The following is a 10103-nucleotide window of genomic DNA, read 5'->3' as shown; positions in this document are numbered from 1 at the left end:
ATGCTTTTGTGATGTATTCCCATGCTTTTGTTCTTGATTATTGTAAGTCGCTCTGGATTAAGAGCGTCTGCTAAATGCCTAAATTGTAAATTGTAAATTGCACGGCAGGCATATCCAAGGTCACCAACTAGGTGGCCTTGAAAGGCCTGACTTTCAAGCAGAGCACAGAGGTGGCTGCTGTCAAAAATCCGGCTGTCATGTGTTGATCCTGGCCATCGAGCTACAATGTTGCTGATTTGGCCCTCCTCGTCACACACAGCCTGAACATTAATTGAAAAGTGTCCCTTCCTGTTGCGAAACAGCTCTCCATTTGCTCCACCGGGGTTTTGAATGGGGATGTGCGTACAGTCAATTGCTCCTAGCACTCCTGGAAAACCAGATCTTCTGTAAAACTCAGCAGATGTTTCTCTTGTTGGAGCAAATCTTATGTACTGGTTTTTTAAAGACGCAATTGCTCGGGATACTCTTTCAACAATTCTACTCACTGTTGAGTCATGTACTCCGAAAAGGTCCCCATCCACCAGCTGGAAGCATCCGGTTGCATAAAAGCGCAAGGCTATCAGTAGCTGGAGCAAGGGTGGTCCAGCTGCATTCCTCCCAGTGGCATGTTCAATTGCAGGCCCGATTTTAGCAAGTATTGTCATTACATAGTCTTTGCTGAATCTGTACCGCCTTTTGAATTCATCATAGTCATAATATTCGACTGGGTTTAGACGGTCCCTTATTCTTCTTTGAGGTGCTCTTTCATTTTCACGAAGCCATCTGATATATGCTGCCATGTTGTTTTAATTTAAACCTCATCTCCTGCTGGTTTGGAATTAATCCCTTATTGATACTTAAAGGGATTGTGACATTTAAAACACATTTTTGTAGATTTTTTGGCTTTTTTGGCTTTTCTTGACATCAATGTCACCAAAAAAAAACGAAGTTTGAACATTCAGTGTATTCTCTGCTTTCTGGACTTCTGTGAATAATTATGCAAAAATGTCTCATCTGGTTGGACGGCAGAGATATACGTAGATCTCCGCTAAAGCTCCGCCCCCTCCCCTCTGCTCCCTGCCTAGTGCCTACCCTCTCTTCTCCGCTTCCTCATTGTGATTGCGACTTTGTTTCTTTGTAATACTTACTAATAATGGCTTCTAGAGAAAAATCAATCTGCTCTGTTGTTGGCTGTGTCAATCAACACAAGTCCTTACACTGGATACCAACTGGCCTAGATGACTCTTTTATTTTTGACGATGACTTCCTACCAAGTTGTCAAAGTAGCGCATCTTGGGTTGACAGGAAAGGGGGAATTACCGACATCTACAGGCTAAAATAATGTGTTTTTCCATGGCTTTTCAGGATGAAGATTAGACATACACAAAAACGAGAAAAAAAAAAATACTGGAGTGGAGTTGAGTGTTCAAACTTTTTAGACACGTTTGAAGGACCATGGCCAAGACTTTTAATGTTGTTAAAATTATGTTATAAATCATGTCATAATACCTTTAAATCAAAGTTTAAAGTTGTGGTGCAACAGGATTGACATTAATCCAGGTTTACTGTGAAAATGAAAACTAAACCGGATTAGTGAAAACTAGGTTTAAAGTTTGGTGCAACTGGATTAATAGATACACCTTGATTTAAACCAGATGAAGGCTTAATCCTTCTTTTATTCTGTGCTGAATAAAACCTTGGCTGAGGAATAGTGTGACTCAGAGAAGCAGTGGCGTGCACAGATAGACACTAGGGGGTGCTAGAGCACCCACTGCCCTTTTGGTGTTAGCATTATGTTATGCTTTAGCTATTGAAAAATAGCAGATCTACAAGCTCGTAGCGCGCCACTCGGTGGCACGCTATGAGCTTGTAGATCTGCTATTTTTGAAAGATTGAAGAACGACTGACATACTCCAACTGTATATACTTTATACAGTTTACTTTATATTTACACAATACTGTACCTTCAACTGTATATACTTTATTTTTACACAATACTGTACCTTCAACTGTATATACTTTATGTAAATATTTATGTTTCAACATTAAACACAGGAAAGAAAAGTCAAACGAGGCTGTTCTGATATTTTATTTTATTTGATTTAGCTTTTTGAATCTCATCCCTGAGTGACACCAATACATTAGGCCGACAATAAAAACTTAAAACTAATTAAAAAGAAAACACATTTTCACAGAATCTAAACTAAACCTGCTTTAAAAACAAAGGAAATTAAACATTTTCCTAGACTGCTCCAAGTACAGACAGAGCCCTGGAGAACCCCGCTCAGCTGTTAGTATAGAGGTTCAACATGTTCACCAGATCTCAGAGATCTCTGCTGTAGATCCATGTCTAACCCATAACCCTGCAAGCAGAGGTCGTGTGAAGGTCGTCCTCTCGGTGTGAAGGAGACTCATTGTGTTTCCGCACACATCATAGAAACACAGAACACCTGCTGGGGGGTCTACGTACACCCCCACCCTGTGGCTCCCCCTTGTGGAGGGAACCGGTCCTGACACTTCAGTCTCAATGCTGTTGTGACGGAACCTGTAGCGTTTATCACTATCACGGTAATATAACATCCATGACTGAGGACTGTATCCAAAGGCTGATAGATCCCTATCCGTTCTGCTGACGTCATCCTGACACAGTGCTATACCAACCCCCTCTCCACTCCATTCCACTTCAAAGTAGAACAGGTCAGATAAACATTCTTTACTCAACACATTACGGTAAATGGTGAACCTCTTCTGGTTATCTGCATAACGTTGGTCTACACGTGTCCGAGTCACCTTCCTGTTGTTCTCTGACAGGAGGAGGTTTCTGTACACTGTGTTTGGATCCAACGACAGAGGAGAGGAATCTGTTGGAGGAAGCACAGGAAAACACACGTGATGAAATGCACTGACACGCGCACGCACGTTTCAACCTCATAACAAACTGTGTGCGTGCGCGTGTGTGTGTGTGTGTGTGTGTGTGTGTGTGTGTGTGTGAGAAGACTGACACCCGCACGCGCACATTTCAGCGTCCCAACAAACTTTGTGCGTGTGTGCGTGTGTGTGTGTGTGTGTGTGTGTGTGTGAGAGAGAGAGAGAGCGAGTGTTAGTGAGTAGACTGACAAGCGCGCGCACGTTTCCACGTCGGAACCAGGGGGGCAGTCAGCCAGATATTTCGTGAAGCCTCTTTTGAAGTTCATATAATGGCCTGTTGTGGCGCTGGACTGGACCCAAAAAGCCCCATAGCTCCATAGAGGCCCATGTATTTTGGCCCAACTTCACCTAGACTGTATTACCTTAATAAACATGGTCATGAATACTTCCTGCTTCCAGTTACTAGTTTAAAGTCTAATTTCTAATGTCATAATATTCTTTTTGGAAAATGTATGGTCCCATTTATAAAATAAATTACCATAAAGTCGCGTATGTTCTGAGGGGCGTGGCTACCGTTACAGTCTATGATCGGGATTCCCCTCCCACTCGAGTCAAAATAAAAACCAACGGAGAAGAAGGGGGGAAGTCCCGCCTCGTTGTCTGGGCCAGCCAATGGCCAGCTGGACCATGTCTGGGCCAGCCAATGGCCAGCTGGACCAGAACGGATCAAGAAAGATGGCGACTTACAGTGCATTAGAGTGCAAGGAATTTCAGGCTTAATTTTACGTTCATGTTAGACCCGGGGAACGCTTTGTCCATATTTTTTAGTCTATGGTCGGAACAGAACTTGTAAACATGCTCAGTCTGTTGTCTCAGTGCGACGTGTAGCTATAGCAGCCCGTTGTGTATGTTGTTTATGTCTCTCTCTCTCTCTCTCTCTCTCTCTCTCTGTCTCTCTCTCTCTCTCTCTCTCTGTCTGTCTCTGTCTCTCTCTCTCTCTCTCTCTCCCCCCCCTCTCTCCCCCCCCCCTCTTTCTCTCCCTCTCTCTCTCTCTCTCCCCCCCCCTCTCTCTCTCTCTCTCTCTGTCTCTCTCTCTCTCTCTCTCTCTCTCTCTCTCTCTCCCCCCTCTCCCCCCCCCTTTCTCTCCCTCTCTCTCTCCCCCCCCCCCTCTCTCTCTCTCTCTCTCTCTCTCCCCCCCCTCTCTGTCTGTCTGTCTGTCTGTCTGTCTGTCTGTCTGTCTGTCTGTCTGTCTGTCTGTCTGTCTGTCTGTCTGTCTGTCTGTCTCTCTCCCCCTCTCTCTCTCTCTCTCTCTCTCTCTCTCTCTCTCTCTCTCTGAGTGGGTGTGGATGTGCTGCTGAGTGTGTCAGAAGCGTTTGGTTTGTTTCCTAAGTTTGTTTCTTTCAAACTTTCCTTTTCTTTTTTCTTTGTTTTGTTATTTAGTAACAGTTTTCACAGTGGGTTCAGTTTAATGTGGTGTTCCGCTGTGCTGGGCGCATTGTTAATTTGTTTGGTAAACAATGAATGCGCTAATACCAGGACTGACAAGGAAACGGATCATTTGTTTCTGTGTCTCCCCTTTCTACACCGATCTCTAATGTCAGGTGTCAGTCAGAAAGGAAGTGTGGTTGTTGATGAAACAGTTCAGATGGATATAACTGCAGAGGTTAATACTCTCAAAAGAAAAGGAAAAGATAATAAGGGCACTCAAGCCAGAAGGAGAGACAGACAGAGTGTGTGTCTAAAGACATAGAGGTGGTGGAGGAGGAGGAAGAGGAGGAGGAGGGGGAAGAAGAGGAGGAGGAGGAGGGAGGAGTTGAAGAATGGGGGGGTTGTGATGACAGTGATTTGTCTCAATACAGTTTTTCAAGTCAGCCTGTGTTTGGTCCACAGTCTGTGAATTCACCACAGGATAAACACTATGATATCAGGCAAATTCAAAGGTTTCTGCAGACAACAAAAAACATGAAAAATGTAGAAGTTGCAGATCATTTTGGGGATGAAAATCTGTTTATAAAATCTGTCAGATCTCAGATGAAAGACAAGTCAGAGAATGGTTATACCTCTCAAGAGGTGTACAGACTGAAGAAAATGGTTCAGAAACTCAATTCCAGGTTATTTGGAGGGTCAAATGCAAAACAAGACTAGCTGTCTTCTGGTCAAGTTAAAAAATATTAATGTGTGTTTAGTCCAGGAAACGCACAGTGGCACTCTGAATGAGACTGACTGGAGGATGGAGTGGGAAGGAGAGGTTATTTTAACCTTCATAACAACAGTGGTGGAGTGGCACTTCTTTTTTCCAAAGACTTTGCGCCAAAATCCTTTGAGGTTGAGGAAATTGTAAAGGGCAGATTTATAGTTGTCAGGGCCAAGTATGAACTTTTTTCTATGTTATTTATTAATGTATATGCTCCTAATTTGGGAAATGCTAGAGTTCACTTTTTAAATGAACATTTTGAATCTGTGTGGGCCTGAAGAATATTTATACCTGGCTGGTGATTTTAATTGTACTGAAAATGATCAGATTGACCGTAATCATGTTGAGCCTCATGGTCCTTCTAAAACAGCCATGCAGCGGCTGGTGGAAACACACACTTTAACTGATGTTTGGAGAGAAATGCATGACAAGTAAAGACAATGTACATGGTCCAGAGCAGAGACAGTCTTTTTGCTATGGCCAGATTGGACAGATTGTATTGTTTTAAACATCATTTCAGTATTTATAAATAAGTGTACTATACTGCCTGTTGGTTTTTCAGATCACTCAATGGTAGATCTGCATACTGGCACTTTAACACTGCTCTTTTATTAGATGCGCACTTTAGAGAGAGTTTTATTTCCTTGAAACAATGGTGGGATTGTGGAAAGGTGGAAATCAAGCAGTTTTGTCAACAGTACACTTTCAATGTCTCTCTCTCTCTCTCTCTCTCTCTCTCTCTCTCTGTCTCTCTCTCTCTGTCTCTCCCCTCTCTCTCTCTCTCACTCTCTCTCTCTCTCTACTACACTAAAGGCCCCCTAGTGGCCCTCAGAGTTACTTCATTTTATTTCCATTAACTGTGACCGCCATAATTATGTTTTTTTTAATGTTTTTTTTTCTAATTTTGTTGTTTCTACACTTCTTTATTTTCTTATTTGGTCATTTGGATAAATATATATATATATAATTTGTTGTGGTTTCCGGATGTTGTTACGTTATTTTCCATGAAGCTGTGTGTCAACATGGACTCACGTTTTAAAAAGGCCGTTCTGTTGGTGAGCCCTGGAGCACCAGGAGGAGCAGGAACAGGAGGAGGCGGAGGAGTCAGGGTGTCGGTGCTCCCTGGAGCACCAGGTGGAGCAGGAACAGGAGGAGGCGGAGGTCTCAGGAGGTCACAGGCAGCAGAGATTCCCTCCTCGTGTCTTGAAAAAACACCATGTGTCACTTCAACGCATTCTGAAATGAAAAAACAAAAATAATCTTTCTTTTTATATGGCTGTATGCGGCCGCTAGAGGAGCGATATGCGTCTCAGCGGCTGTATGCGGCCGCTAGAGGAGCGATATGCATCTCAGCGGCTGTATGCGGCCGCTAGAGGAGCGATATGAGGCTGTATGAGGCTGCTAGAGGAGCGATATGAGGCTGTATGAGGCCGCTAGAGGAGCGATATGAGGCTGTATGTGGCCGCTAGAGGAGCGATATGAGGCTGTATGAGGCCGCTAGAGGAGCGATATGCGTCTCAGCGGCTGTATGAGGCCGCTAGAGGAGCGATATGCGTCTCAGCGGCTGTATGAGGCCGCTAGAGGCGGGATCAACACAAGACTGATGACATATTGAAGCTGTGCCACAGCTAGTATGGAGATATCAGACTTTTGTCCCGCTGCTTCCGGGTTCATCGTTTCTGTTTGAGAGACCAGATGGAGGTAGGAGGAGAACCCAATACTGCCTCCATCTGGCGGAGTCAGGTTAACAACATAATACAGGTGTGTACCAGGTGTGTACCAGGTGTGTACCAGGTGTGTACCAATCTTCATACATAAAGGTGAAACCGTTGTGGGGCTTCAAGCACAAACATTTGTAGGGGGGGGCACTATTGAGCTATCATGCCACGCCCCTTTTGTGAGACGATTGGAATACGTAATTTTCCACCTCTTGTGATGTGTGTGCAAAAAGCTGTGCAACTTTTAGAGTACCTTTAGCGCCTCAAAAACAAAAACGCTTTTTATTAGTGCAACGAATAATCTTTTGTGATTTCAATAGAGCTTCTCACTGGTGCAGTGACAAAGGTAGATTTACCTCCAAACGAAGGTCTCTTGTTGGGCTCAGAGTCCCAGCATCTCTGCATGAGCTCCACCAGCTCATCTAATCCAGCTGCTTTCTGGACATCGATTTTACAAAGATCTGGTCTCGCTCCCCTTGTGCGAATTTGGAACTCCAACAAGGACCGGTCCAACCCTACATAAAATACAGGAACATTTACATTGTGTGTGTGTGTGTGTGTGTGTGTGTGTGTGTGTGTGTGTGTGTGCGTATGTGTGTGTGTGTGTGTCTGTGTGTGTGTGTGTGTGTGTGTGTGTGTGCACGTGTGTGTGTGTGTGTGTGTGTGTGTGTGTGTGTGTGTGTCTGTGTGCGTGCGTGCGTGCGTGCATGCAGATAGTTTACCAGCTGCATAGGGACTACTCTCTCCAGTGAGAATGGTCCAGAGAAGTATGCCGTAGCTAATAAAAAGACGGGAAACATCCAAGCATTAGAAAGAGGTTTTCACACTATTAAAAAAACAGTGTGGTGAACATGGTGGTATGTATCTAGATATGGTTAGTCACCTGTAAACATCATGGTGAACATGGTGGTATGTATCTAGATATGGTTAGTCACCTGTAAACATCATGGTGAACATGGTGGTATGTATCTAGTTATGGTTAGTCACCTGTAAACATCATGGTGAACATGGTGGTATGTATCTAGATATAGTTAGTCACCTGTAAACATCATGGTGAACATGGTGGTATGTATCTAGATATAGTTAGTCACCTGTAAACATCGTAGGAGCGAACACGGTGGTATTTGTCGTCAAAAGCCTCAGGGGGGGTGTAGAAGGCAGTGCCTCCTCTGTTTGTACGGTTGGTCGGCCTGACACTGTTGGTCACCGTAGACAGGCCAAAATCTGCTATCTGTTGACAGAAAGAGGAGGCGTTTATGATTTTGTTTAAGCAGGACATGCAGTGACGAGAACTGTTCATTTCAAGAGCAAATTTTGATTTTGTTTTAGCCAGTCCTTTGAATACAGTTTCATTTAGTTTTTGTCAGATTTTAGTCACGTGAAATGTTTGTTTTAGTCTAGTTTTAGTCAACTAAATCTAAAGTTGACCTAGCCAACTGAATTTTATTTAAGCGGGCCTTGATGGCGTTACATTGAACACATCGTGAGCTTGCAGATCTGTTATATTTCAGAGTGCAACACCCGAGTTCAACAGAGCATAAAATAATTTAGTATTTTAGTTCTACTGGATCTCTTCTCCACTAGTCCCTCCCTGACATTTAGTTTTACTGGATCTCTTCTCCACTAGTCCCTCCCTGACATTTCGTTCTACTGGATCTCTTCTCCACTAGTCCCTCCCTGACATTTAGTTATACTGGATCTCTTCTCCACTAGTCCCTCCCTGACATTTAGTTCTACTGGATCTCTTCTCCACTAGTCCCTCCCTGACATTTAGTTCTACTGGATCTCTTCTCCACTAGTCCCTCCCTGACATTTAGTTATACTGGATCTCTTCTCCACTAGTCCCTCCCTGACATTTAGTTCTACTGGATCTCTTCTCCACTAGTCCCTCCCTGACATTTAGTTCTACTGTATGTATAAATATTGTATATTGTGTACCTTGGCATTGAAGTCGGCATCCAGCAGGATATTGGCTGGTTTCAGGTCCATGTGCACAAGGTTCTTCTTACAGTGGAGGAAGTCCATGGCTAGCGCCACCTGGTGGGCTAGACGGAACGCCAGGGGCCAGGGTGGATGTTTAGACTCGGTCTGTAGAAAGGTTAGTTTTGGATTTAGTGTTAGCTTTAGTTCTTTATTATTACCCCCCCCCCCCTCCCAGCAGCAGGATTCATAACGGTCAGAGTAAGTAGGCCTGCCGTGTACTAGGACAGTGGTCCCCCCCAGCAGCAGGATTCATAACGGTAAGAGTAAGTAGGCCTGTCGTGTACTAGGGCAGTGGTCCCCCCCCCCCCAGCAGCAGGATTCATAACGGTCAGAGTAAGTAGACCTGTCGTGTACTAGGGCAGTGGTCCCCCCCAGCAGCAGGATTCATAACGGTAAGAGTAAGTAGGCCTGTCATGTACTAGGGCAGTGGTCCCCCCCAGCAGCAGGATTCATAACGGTCAGAGTAAGTAGGCCTGTCATGTACTAGGGCAGTGGTCCCCCCCAGCAGCAGGATTCATAACGGTCAGAGTAAGTAGGCCTGTCGTGTACTAGGGCAGTGGTCCCCCCCCCCCAGCAGCAGGATTCATAACGGTCAGAGTAAGTAGGCCTGTCGTGTACTAGGGCAGTGGTTCCCAAACTTTTCTGGCCATGCACCCCCTGTTACCTCCTGACCTATAGCTGACGCACCCCCACATGGAAATAAAAATTGCATAAGCTATATAGAGACATATATTTCCTATTATGCACATAATATGAACCTGAATATGGCATATATATGCAGCATAGGCTATATGTTAGTTAGTTCGTTTCATTTATTGTCCACGTGTGGAAATTCGTCTTCGGTCTCAAAAGTAAAAAACCAACGGTTACAACAACAGCAACAACACTTACAACTTACAACTCACAACTTACAACTCACAATTATTTTCTCATGGCAAAAAAGTGCAGGACAACAAACAGTGGCAAATACATTGGAAACACAAACAAATCTAGCGAGACATGGTATCATTTAGTGCCTTAATGGCATTTGGTATGAAGGAATTTAAAAACATGTTACGGTTAGCCCTTGGTACTTTGTACCGTCTACCAGAGGGAAGTAGTTGGAACTCCCTGCAGAGTGGATGAGAGGAGGTGGTTTGCTATCTTGATAGCTTTTTTACGAAGTACCTCCTTGTAGATACAGCCTAATTGTTGCTGTCTCTTCCCAATTATTTTTGAGGCTAGGTTTACTATTCGCTGCAGCTTGCTTCTTCCTTTTACATTCAGATTGCCAAACCACATTGCCATGTTATGTCAGGATTCCCTCTATCAGGTTTTTATAGACTGTTCCCATAATATGTTTGCTCACTCTAAAGGAGTTG

The 10103-nt window shown here is 44.1% G+C and overlaps 1 long non-coding RNA gene across 1 annotated transcript; it reads right to left on the bottom strand.

Moving 5' to 3' along the window:
• Positions 1-2050: 2050 nt before the first annotated feature.
• Positions 2051-7256, bottom strand: LOC310862838. The gene is made up of 3 exons (XR_014569626.1): positions 7116-7256; positions 6074-6277; positions 2051-2840 (listed from the first exon to the last, which is right to left on the bottom strand). It is a non-coding gene; the product is annotated as an uncharacterized lncRNA (long non-coding RNA).
• Between the last annotated feature and the right edge of the window lie 2847 nt (positions 7257-10103).

The sequence above is a fragment of the Protomyctophum parallelum genome (genome assembly GCF_964188405.1).
Source record: "Protomyctophum parallelum genome assembly, chromosome: 8".
NCBI lineage: Eukaryota > Metazoa > Chordata > Actinopteri > Myctophiformes > Myctophidae > Protomyctophum > Protomyctophum parallelum.
Note: the sequence above shows the minus strand (reverse complement) of the source record. Positions and strands in the feature narration are given on the sequence as shown.